The sequence below is a fragment of the Choloepus didactylus genome, chromosome 7, assembly GCF_015220235.1.
Source record: "Choloepus didactylus isolate mChoDid1 chromosome 7, mChoDid1.pri, whole genome shotgun sequence".
In the NCBI taxonomy this organism is placed as follows: domain Eukaryota; kingdom Metazoa; phylum Chordata; class Mammalia; order Pilosa; family Megalonychidae; genus Choloepus; species Choloepus didactylus.
The window spans coordinates 73594363-73605265 of record NC_051313.1 but is presented as its reverse complement, the minus strand read 5'-3'; positions in this window follow the sequence as shown (position 1 = coordinate 73605265).

Here is a 10903-nt window from a genome sequence, read left to right as displayed (position 1 = left end):
AGTGGTGACTTTTTGCACTGTGAATAACTTCACTTTTAACTACCAGGTACGTTTTATCCATTTCTTTGAGATGTTTCTTTTTCGCAAGGGACACTCATGTTGGTGACCCAATGTCTGAATTAAACTCCAGCACCAAAAGAGGGTACTAAATCAGAGGGCTAAAATTCTAAGCTAGCATACATTCGGACCTTTTTTCTGGAAAAAAAAAAAAAAAAAGGGTCCATCTATCACTTTCTTACTTCTCTCCACTTTCTGTTTATACAAAAACAGAGGAAACTGATCCTTTGGTTCAAAAATTCATTTTAAATTGTGAATTCTGTGGGAAGACAATTTCTCCTCATAGAAGAGGCTACATTTTTGATGTGCTGTATGTTTTGTGTTGAGAAGTGAGCTGTAAATGTCACTAAAATATATACAACCTTTTGCTAAACAAAATTACATTAAAAAATCTAATAGCAAAAAAATTCAAAAAAAATAAAAAATATTAGAGGTTCCTAGAAAGCAAAGGTTGTTACTACTTTAATTCTTAAGATCCTGCAACACACATGTGAATACATAATAAATGCAACAAATAATCTTGTATCCAGGTTTCTGTTAACTGGGATGCTCTTTAATTTGCACTCCTATACTTCTACAGTGATGGCTCTTAAGAACTGTTGAGGTTGCTTCTTAATTATCCAAAAACTGCATTCATCAGAGTTTCAATATTCAATGCATTTTGCTCTGTCTGATTCTTTTTAAAATGTATGATACATATATTTATTATTTTCTTTTAAACTGGAAACAGGTTACTTAGAAACTGTTGGAAATTTTCTGTCTCTAATGATGAAAGTGTCAACCCACCTTTGGAACTGGCTTCTTTCTGGGGGAGAAAATCCTAGAATAGGCCCTACTTGACATAAATGTAAAGGAAATAGTCACCAATTGTGCTAAGAGGAGGAGATTACCTGGACTTCGCAGGATCTGGCCCTGGGGCACTGGCTCTATGGGCTGATGGAGTCTCATAGCCCTCCCTCCCCCCTAAGCCTATGGGTGTCCCCATCAGACTCCTCCAAGCTCAGGTTCAGAGTTGTCAGAATGGGCCTGATGGGCTTCAGAAGTCATGACAGAGGCCAGAAGGCTGAAAGGATAATTAAATTCCAAGATATAATTTACCATAAGGGAGGAGAGACTGAACTGGTTGACCATGATTCAATCCAGGACCTTACTCAGCTTAGGGGAACTAATTCTGAACCCAGTGCAAGGCTGGTGCCAGAACTTCTTTGGACCAGTACCCTCGGCACTGCAAGTATGTCCTGGGTGGAAATGGCTGAGGATGTGAATGGAAAGTGCTGATTCCTAAAGGACTTGTGGACTTCTGTGGCTGAACCCGTGGAGAAAGAGGCATCCGTTAGTGCTCCCCAAGGAGCTCTGCATAGAAAAGGGACAATAATAGTGAATGTGGCACGACTTGTCCACTTGACTTTCTGTTAGGGAGTGGGGAAGTGGGGAGTGTCAAGTGGTAGAAATGAGGGAAGGTGGTCCCAAAAGCCGATCTCAAAGATGTACAACAGACCTCGACAACCTCTGACTCAGAGAAATGAGAATGCCTACTCATGGTTCTCTAAATGATATAATCTTCTCACTCCTACTGTACTACAGATATTTCTGTGTACATGAACTCACCTGGTGTGCTGAGTATTGCTCACCAGTGGCAATCTCTACTTCTCCCTTTTTTCCCGAAAACAAACAAACAAACAAAAACAGATAACCTGTACTTTTAAAATGTTTGAGACAGGGCCTGTGCTGGCTTTGAGGGGCTTTAGAAATCCAAAGATTACATTAAATAGAGCATGAGGATAACTGTTCATTTCCACCTATATTTGGTAGACAAGGGATTTTACTGAAATATTTGAGAGATCTTAAACAGATAACTCCCTTCATTTACAAGCCAGCAATAGACTAACATATATATTCATATTATATGAAATCTCTGTTTAGTGGAGGGCCTAGCAGCATAACCTATTTTTTTCTGATTATGTGATCTTCTGTCAGAATGATTGTGTAACCTACAACTTTAGCAGGATAATTAGGTTAACAGTCTTTGGCCTTGGATGTTCCTCCCTCTTTAGGCATTGCTGCCCAAGGCTTCCGTTTAAATAATAATAGCTCTTCTCCTTCCCAATGTCCTAAAGAAAAATTTACTTAAATACTAGTAATTTCTCTAGGAGTTCAGAAATACGTTTACCTTACAGTAACAATACACAATCCTATTCTCACAATCAGAATCAGTCTTTTCCCATTACCTGTAAAAAGATATCTTTCCTAGAAAAAATAGATTCCATGAAGGTAACTGTCACTGGGAAGGTGGAAATAAGCTCAAGTGTTTGTAGCAGCATTCTTGTACAGAGAAACCCTGTCTTAGTGATACCTGGATGTCCCCAGGACCCAGCAGAGTGTAGCACGTAGATGACCCTCACATCTGTTAAATTGTTCCATTTTGAACATGATCACATCTGGACAGATTTTGTCTTAGTCAGAACTCATTCTGAAGCAAGTGATAGAAAAACCTGACTCATACTGGTTAAGCAAAGAAGGAATTTTTGGCTCATGCAATTGAAATAGTCAAGATCAGGACTCTCTCTCTCTTTCTCTCTCTCTCTCTCTCTCTCTCTCTCTCTCTCTCTCTCTCTCTCTCTCTCTCTCTCCCCATCCCCATAGCTCAGCTTTGTTTTCCTCTGTAATTTCCTCTGTAATGTTATCTCCATGTGGAGACGCCAGGAGCTCCCAGTCCAGATAAATTTTTCTTTTCTCAATAGTTCTATAAAAGTTCCAGGATTTGGGTTCATTGGGTCAATTTGGAGTCATGAGTCCCACGTGTATAGGAATGGGAAAGAGGGGGATTCCCCGAGGAAAATATGCCTTATTTTACTGGAAGAAAGGCAGATGGATACCAGGCAAACAAAAACAACTGATTCCACTATAAAGGTTGAAACAGGCTTTTTTTTCCTTTCCCTTTCCAACAGGCAAACAAATGTCCATGCCTTTCCCAAGTGCAATAATGGTTATAATCATTATTCTGTTTCCAAAGGAAGAAATGTGTATATAATGACGCTATAGAAAAGGGAAACACAAAAGCGGTGAGAATCATAGCCACGTGGGTTTCATGTGCACGTCAAGCTGTCTCTTAAAATTGCAAAGCCCTTCAAAGTTCAACGCTGTGATATTTTGGCCCAACTTACATATTTCAACACCTTATTGTTTGTTTTTGATGCCTGTGTTAGTAATATTAATGCAGAAAGGACCATCTGGAAAACACTTTTTTTTTTCTTCTTCCTCTTGTGGTTCTTCTATGATAAGTAAAAATGTAAGTCATTTAAGCAAAAATGTTTTTATTATGGAGCTGCAGAAATATTTTGAATGAGGAATTACATCACTGTGTTATCCACTTCTGTTCCCATTAAAACAGAAGCAGATTACTTTGTATTCAGGAGGAAAGTGTAGAGATCATTGCTAGAAAAGCATTTGAGAATTTGCCCCAAATATTAATCTACAAATACCATTCTCTGTTATTAAACTTTGATATAGCATAAGAAAACAAATCCTCAGTAAATCCTTTTAAATGATCATTTGTAAGATGATAACATTTCTTAGAATATTCTTAGATCAAGAGAGCCAGAGACACAATATGAACTCTAAAAAAGGAATTTTTAAAAAATAATTCTTGAAGATAATAGATTGGCATAATTAAATCAAGTGAGTTCCAGTAATTACTGGAAAATAAAACACCTGTAATCAATAAATGTTAAAACATTTAAGCATGTAATAAAGCACAGAGAGACGGAAGAAAATGTGTGAATTTGAACTCTCATCCAATTTAAAGTCACAAAAATATTCGTTTCCTGGGCAGAAATGAAGACACAAGTACAACACTGCAGACTACAGCATGTAGTGGAGATGACCCCACTATGGGTAACCAATTAAAGGACCTGATTATCACATATAAGACAATGTGAAGTAGCACTCTTCAAACGGGGGTACGTGTACATCAGAGTACATGGAGACTTCCCCAAGGATACATGAACTGGGGAAGCTAAGGGAATCATCTTCCAGATTCTTGCCCTTCATATGTACTCGTTCCTAAAACACATGCCCTGCCTAACAGGCTTTCCTCTCCTCTTGCCAAAATCACCTTTCTCCCACTTTCCTAAGAAGAACAAACTCTCATCCTTCTTGAATCCAATCATGATGTATTTTTCCCAGGATGGTGTAACCTTTCATCAAACAAAAGTTACCTTTAAAATATGAAATGTTGCCAGAGCAGGGGAAAAAGATCATCAGTAAGAAATATTGAAGGCCTAGCGGCCTTATTTCACCCAAATTACAAACTTATGAAAAGATATTTTGAATCATAGGTTTTTATCTATTTATCAAGGACTTAGAATATTTAATTGTGAAAATTATGCCTGGATGTTTCAAATCTACTAAAAAGTATGTTCTCTCTACATTTTTGATACTTAGTGTGAAAATGAGCATTGTGGGTTGTATTATTTACCTGTGTCTTGGCCTGCATTTAAGTTGTGTATTTTGCATGGTTTCAAGGAAGAAAAGATCAAAATGTACATGTTTACTTGCAATATTGTCACATCTTTTTGAAAGATTATTGTATAGCAGAAATCTATGTCTATTTTTCATGTGGACAAACGTTTACTACTCACTGTCAATCATCAATCATTATGTTTATGCCTGTACTTAATGTTGCTGTGCTGTAGATAATGCACTTAGCAATCATTAAGTCACTTTTTATAAACCCTGCAATTACTAGGGACTGAATACCTTCTTTTTGTTTTGCTTTCAATTCCCAACAGTGTAAGAAAACAAGTACATCTTTAAAGTGGAACATCTATTTAGGTATGGGTATATGACAAAATATTCTCAAAATGCAATCTAGGATGTAATATCCCGAACTTCAGAAAATATTTTTTTATTTAATTAGGATTAGTTCCTTCCTCTTAGATATTGATATTTTAACACTGTCAAATGTGTAATCATAAACTTAATTTTCAACCATGAAATGAAATTACTAAGCAACCCATATGTATTAATTCTCAAGTGTCTGTCTTTAGAGCCATCTGCCATGCCTTTTTAAGGCCCTTCAAGTCAACCTAAAATATTGAAATTTGGCATAAAATAGTTCTTTGTTCACGGATGAAGAAAATAATTGTTGCAATTTCCAATTTTATGGGGTTATTTTTTTACTAGATTTTGCCCAAATCCAGCTCCACAAAGAAGATGACTCTATAAGAAAGTATTACAGGCATAGCTAACAGTCAATTGGAAAATCTTGATTCAGCTTTTTTGGTATATTTATCAGAAACCAAAAAACAGAAAAGCTCTTGGTTTGCCTGGTAAAATCCTGGATTAAAGACTCTGCATCCCATCCAGTTTAGCATTTGCCCTGGATGTTTTCATTTTGTAAGCAAGTAGTAGAATCAATCATTCCATTAAAGTCAGCCGAATTGGGTTTGGTAGCCCTCAACTTTGTACTTCCAACTTCTGAGAGGCATGTTCAGTGAAGACAACTGTCATTTCAACACGAGGTTAAATCTGAAAGATGGCCAGCAGTAACCTGTTCTGTCTTTCTCTCACCCTTTTCAGACTCAACATAACTAACACTTCCCTATCAAAGGCATGGAGGTTGCTTCCTGATAAAACAAAATGTTCTTGGACACAAGTGATTTGGAGACAGCTAACTCCTTGTAGGCTCATGTGATGGCTAGACGTACTTGATGCTGCTACTGCCCCCAGCTGAACACTTGATTTTCCAACAAGCTGTGCCATTACCTGAAAGATTATGTAGCCCAGAAGACCAGGGTGCAAGAGCAGTGGCAAACATGGGAAATTTTAATTAGGTGTATGTCAAATATACACAAAAAATAGAGGCTGAGCAGTCTTCCATAATAAACCACCCTGACACTTACTGGTTTAAAACCACTATTTAATGCCCACAATTCTGTGTTTGGGAACTCAGGCAGCACTCAGTAGGGAAAGCTGATTTCTGCAAAATGGTATTGGCTGGAGAGTCCATTTCAGCTTTGCTCATATGCCTGGTGCTCAGCTGGTTGCCTGAAATGGCTGGGGACTGGCTGGGCCTCTCTCTTTCCCTTCATAGGCTCTTATACTCACGGGCCTCTTTTTCTCCACATGGCCTCTTTTTCCAGCATGGCTGTGAGTTTCCCTTATGAGTAAAAACAAAATCTATACAACCTTTGAAGTCCTGGGCTCAGAAGTCACAGAATATCACTTCTGCTGCACTCTATTTATCAGAACAAACCACCCGGCCAGTCTGCATTCAAGTTGTGAGAAGACAGATCCAACCTCTTATTGGGAGAGGTGGCCTCTGCATGCAGGGATAAAAGGAATTGGTATTATCATAATTGCAATCAATCTACCATATTCTGTCCTCTTGCCACAAAACTTTGCACCCGTTCCAGGCAAATTATACTCAACTCCTTCAAAGACTGCCAAAGTCTCATCCTATTATGACATCTGGTTGTAAACCCAGTATCCCTTGATCTGCATTGGGATCATACAGATGTGTATGCAGCTTTATAAGTGCAGCTTCTTTTGAAATAGAGGACTGTGAAGCTAAAGGATAAGCTTTCTGCACCTCCATGCCCAAAATATAATGATAAAAAGGGGAATAGGATGTCACAATAAAACACTCCCATTAAAAAGGGGGAGAAACTGAGACACATAGCAGTCACTAGTCAATAGCAATTCTGAATCATGTCCCCTACTCTGGAGCAGGGACTATTTCTTCATTAGCGCCCAGTTCTGCTATCTGGAAATGGTTCTCTAATCCATTGCTCTTCATAGCTCCTGGTTTCACCTTCTGGCCTCTGGGCTCCACCCTCTGAGTTATCTTTCCTTTTTCGTAAGAAATGTCCCATGTTTGCAGCTCTGTAGCTTTCTTGGACTACTTTTTGCCTAAAGAAAATTGTGGGTCCAAAGGCCTTTTTTCTTTTTCCCTGCCTCTGTCCTTTTTAGTCCAAGCTGATACATAATGACCGTAAAATATTTGAGTTCCCTGTGTTTCAAATTACAAATCCAAAATCTAAAATGTATCAAATTATAAATACAAAAGTCACACATGCAAACCTCTTCACTATAAGCCCATCTCTACTTCAGGCTTTGAGTTAGAGTGCCATGGGACAACACCCTTAAAATTCTTAGAAGCCCTTTTGTTTGGTTGAGAGGGTTGGTGATGCACTGCCTTAAATCTTTCAGGTATCTTATAGCTACACCCTTGTTTTTATCTTCACCCTAAAGCCAGGTTTTATTGACAATGTCCTAGATATGCTCTTTCTCCTGGAGCCCTTTTTTACTATAAGAATATCTGGGAAAGAGAAAAAAGCTCTATTTTCAACCCAGCAAGTCCTAGTTAAAACTGTATGATTCCTTCTTTAGTTGATTTCACTGTTGCCACATCTTACCATTTTCATATATAGGTATAAGAAGCCAATTGGCACATTCAACATTCTGCCTGGAAACCTGCTGAACCAGATCCACACATCCATTAAGTACATTTCTATTGCCACATTCCTGCAGAAGTAGTGACAAATGGTTCCCTATTGCTTAATACAGAGCCCTCTTTCTCCAGCCTCCAATAATAATTTCCTTATTGCTCTTCTAACCTCCATGAATATTCCCCTTGTTGCTCTCTCAGTTTTTACCTGCAGTCCAATTCTGAATCCAATCCAACACGTTTTAAGATTTTATTAAGGTAGCACCTGACTTCCAGGTACCAATTTCTATAAAAGTTTTCTATTGCCTTATAAGAAAACACCCCCAAATTGAATGCTTTAAAACAATGATATATTATTCATCATGCTGCTTTGGTTTAGCTGGGCTCAGCTGAGTGATTCTTCTGTTCCTTAGGGTGTGGACTGCGGTCATTTGTGCAGCTCCATTCACTGGGGACCTCAGGTGACACGTTCACAATGGCTTCACTTATGTTTCTAGAACCTCAGCTGGGTGGCTGGCATGGCTGGGGGCTGGCTGCACCTCTCTCTGTCTCCCTTCACAGTCTCTCATCTTCCAAAATGTTTCTCTCTCCATGTGGCTTCTGTCTCCCACAGAATAATTAGATTTTTTTTTTACATGGTGGCTCATTTTTCCTTCTGAGGAAAAGCAGAAACTATGTGGCCTCTGTGGGCCTGGGCGCAAAAGTTCTAGAATGTTACTTCTGCTGCATTTTATCCGTCAAAGCAAACCCCATGTCTAAACCAGATTCAAGGGCTGAGTAAATAGACCCATCTTTTGATGGGAGAAGTGGCATGTAATATAGGGATGCAAGAAATTGTGGTCTTGAATGGTGACCCCCAAAAGGATATCTTCATGTTCTCATCCCCATAACTTGTGAATGGCACCTTATTTGGAAAAAAAGCATTTTGCAGATTGAGCAGGTTAAGGATCTTGTGATGAGGAGATCATCATGGGTTATCTAGGTGGGCACTAAATCCAGTTACAAGTGTCTTATAAGAGACACACAAAGGAGAGACACACAGACCAGAGAGGAGAAGGCCATATAGGGACAGAGGCAGAGATGGAGTGATGTGGCGACAAGCTAAGGAATGCTAGCAGCCACCAGAAGCTGGAAGAGGCAAGGAGTGAAATCCACCCTACAGCCTTTACCTCTAAAGGTCCTGCCAGCACCTCATTTTCATACTCCAGAACTGTGAGGGAATAAATTACTGTTGTTTAAACCACCAAGTTTGTGGCAATTTGTTGTGACTACAGGAAACTAATACAGTGTCCATGTTTGAAATCAATCTACTTCATTGTGCCTTTAATAGTTTTAATTCTCAGCTAATCAACATTGAGTAACTTTTAAAGAAAATTTTATTTTTTGAAAAGTTTAAAAATTGAACGATTTATACATCAACAAATATAAGGAAAACAAATTGTTCGTTCATAAATGAATATTTCAAAGAACTATAAAATTTTGACCCAGGATATAGCATTAATTTCCTGGTTACCATACAAATAATTGTCTAATACAGTGCTTTCTGTGATGATGGCAGTGTTCTGTATCTGCACTGTCCAATGTTGAGCCACCAGCTTCATGTGACTACTTAGCACTTCAAATATAGCATATGTGACTGAGGGATTGAATTTTAAATTTTATTTAATTTAAATTAATTTAAACTTAAACACCTGTCTAGTTGCTACCATACTGTACAGTGCAGGACTAATAAATCCTTTCATAAATTAGGTGGTGTATAATTCTTTGTTTTCAACAGAATTGAAGGAAAACTTATTTGTGTTGTCCACGGATAGATTTGAATTGGTCATGGTCCCAGCAAGAAACAAATGGCATACTCACAGCAGGATAATAGGTCAAGGTGGGTTTAATAAATGGACAATTTATAAATGTGAGCAGGACATAGGGAAACACCAAAGGATAGCTGCAATACCCAGATGGTAGAAACAGGAAGGTAGTTATGATATTTGGGCCTGATGGGCTAAGGAGAGGGAGCATTTACTAGAACCAAGAAAACAGTCAGTTTAGAGAAATTAACTTTGAGAGGAGAGGTAATCTCACAGAGAAGGATCTAGGGTTAAAAATAGCCTTCTCTTCTCTCCCTATGATCTCCTGTGAAAGGCTCCTCATTGGTCAAATCCAACTGGAAGCAAAAAGGGAAGAGAGCGTGTAGTCCATGGAATACAGGTCAGCCTCCAGGCAGAAAGTAGGATAGAAAAGGATGGCGTAGGCCTAGAAGGATGAATAGAAGTTACTCAGCATTAGGAAATTAAAAATAAAAATGTTTACATAGATTACTATGTGTTTTTGGCATCTAACCCAAATGGAATTCAAAGAATTGAGTGACATTGCAGTAATAAAACTTCTTCTATTCCATTTACTTATTTAAGCAAACAAGATTTCTCAGTCTGGGCCCTTGTGCCTGCCTCATTTGAGCAGTAAGTGATTTATCCAAAGGTACATGAACTGAGTGGAAGGGGACATCTCATCCATCTCATATGGTTTGAAAAAATTTGATTAGATCTAGCAAATGTTTAATATATTTACTATATTTAAATCAATGATGAGTTATAATAATTGTAATTACAATTTAATCCAGGGGACAATTTCAACAGCAAAAGCTTACAATCAAAGGAATTTTTAAACTTTATATATATTCAGAGTTTATAGAGTAATAAATAAAGGAGTTTTCTGCATAAAGATATATTTTAAGATAAAATTCTATAATAGAAGAAGGATGAGTTCAAGAAGGAGAAGAAATAGTGTAAAATTTCTGACTATTCTGAGTTTTTTCAAGTATTTTGCCATGGTAGAATGAATATCAGTGAAAATTCAGGGTAGGTGTTCTGGTTTGCTAATGCTGCTATTATGCAAAATATGAGAAATGGATTGGCTTTTATAAAGGGGGTCTATTTGGTTAAATATTTACAGTCCTAAGGCCATAAAAGTGTTCAAACTAAGGCATCAACAAGAAGATATCTTTACTGAAGAAAGGCCAATGACATCCTGAACACTTCTGTCACCTGGGAAGGCACATGGCTGGCATCTGCTGGTCCTTGGTTCCCAGGTTGTGTTTCAAAACGGCATTTTCCAAAATGTCTCTGGGTCTCTCTTAGCTTCTCTCGGCTCTCTGCTTGGTTCTCCTGGTGCATTTCTCTCTTAGCATCTGAGAGTCCTCTCTTAACTTCTCCAGGGCAAACTCTGGGCTTCATCTCTTAACTCAGCATCCCTAAATGTCCTTCTATCTGCATCTCCAAATGTCCTTCTATCTGCATCTCCAAGCATCTCTAAGCATCTCTGTTGGCTCCCAAGTGTCTCACGTCTGTGTCAGCTTTTCTTCAAGTGCTCCAGTGATCTAATTAAGACCCAGCCTGGATG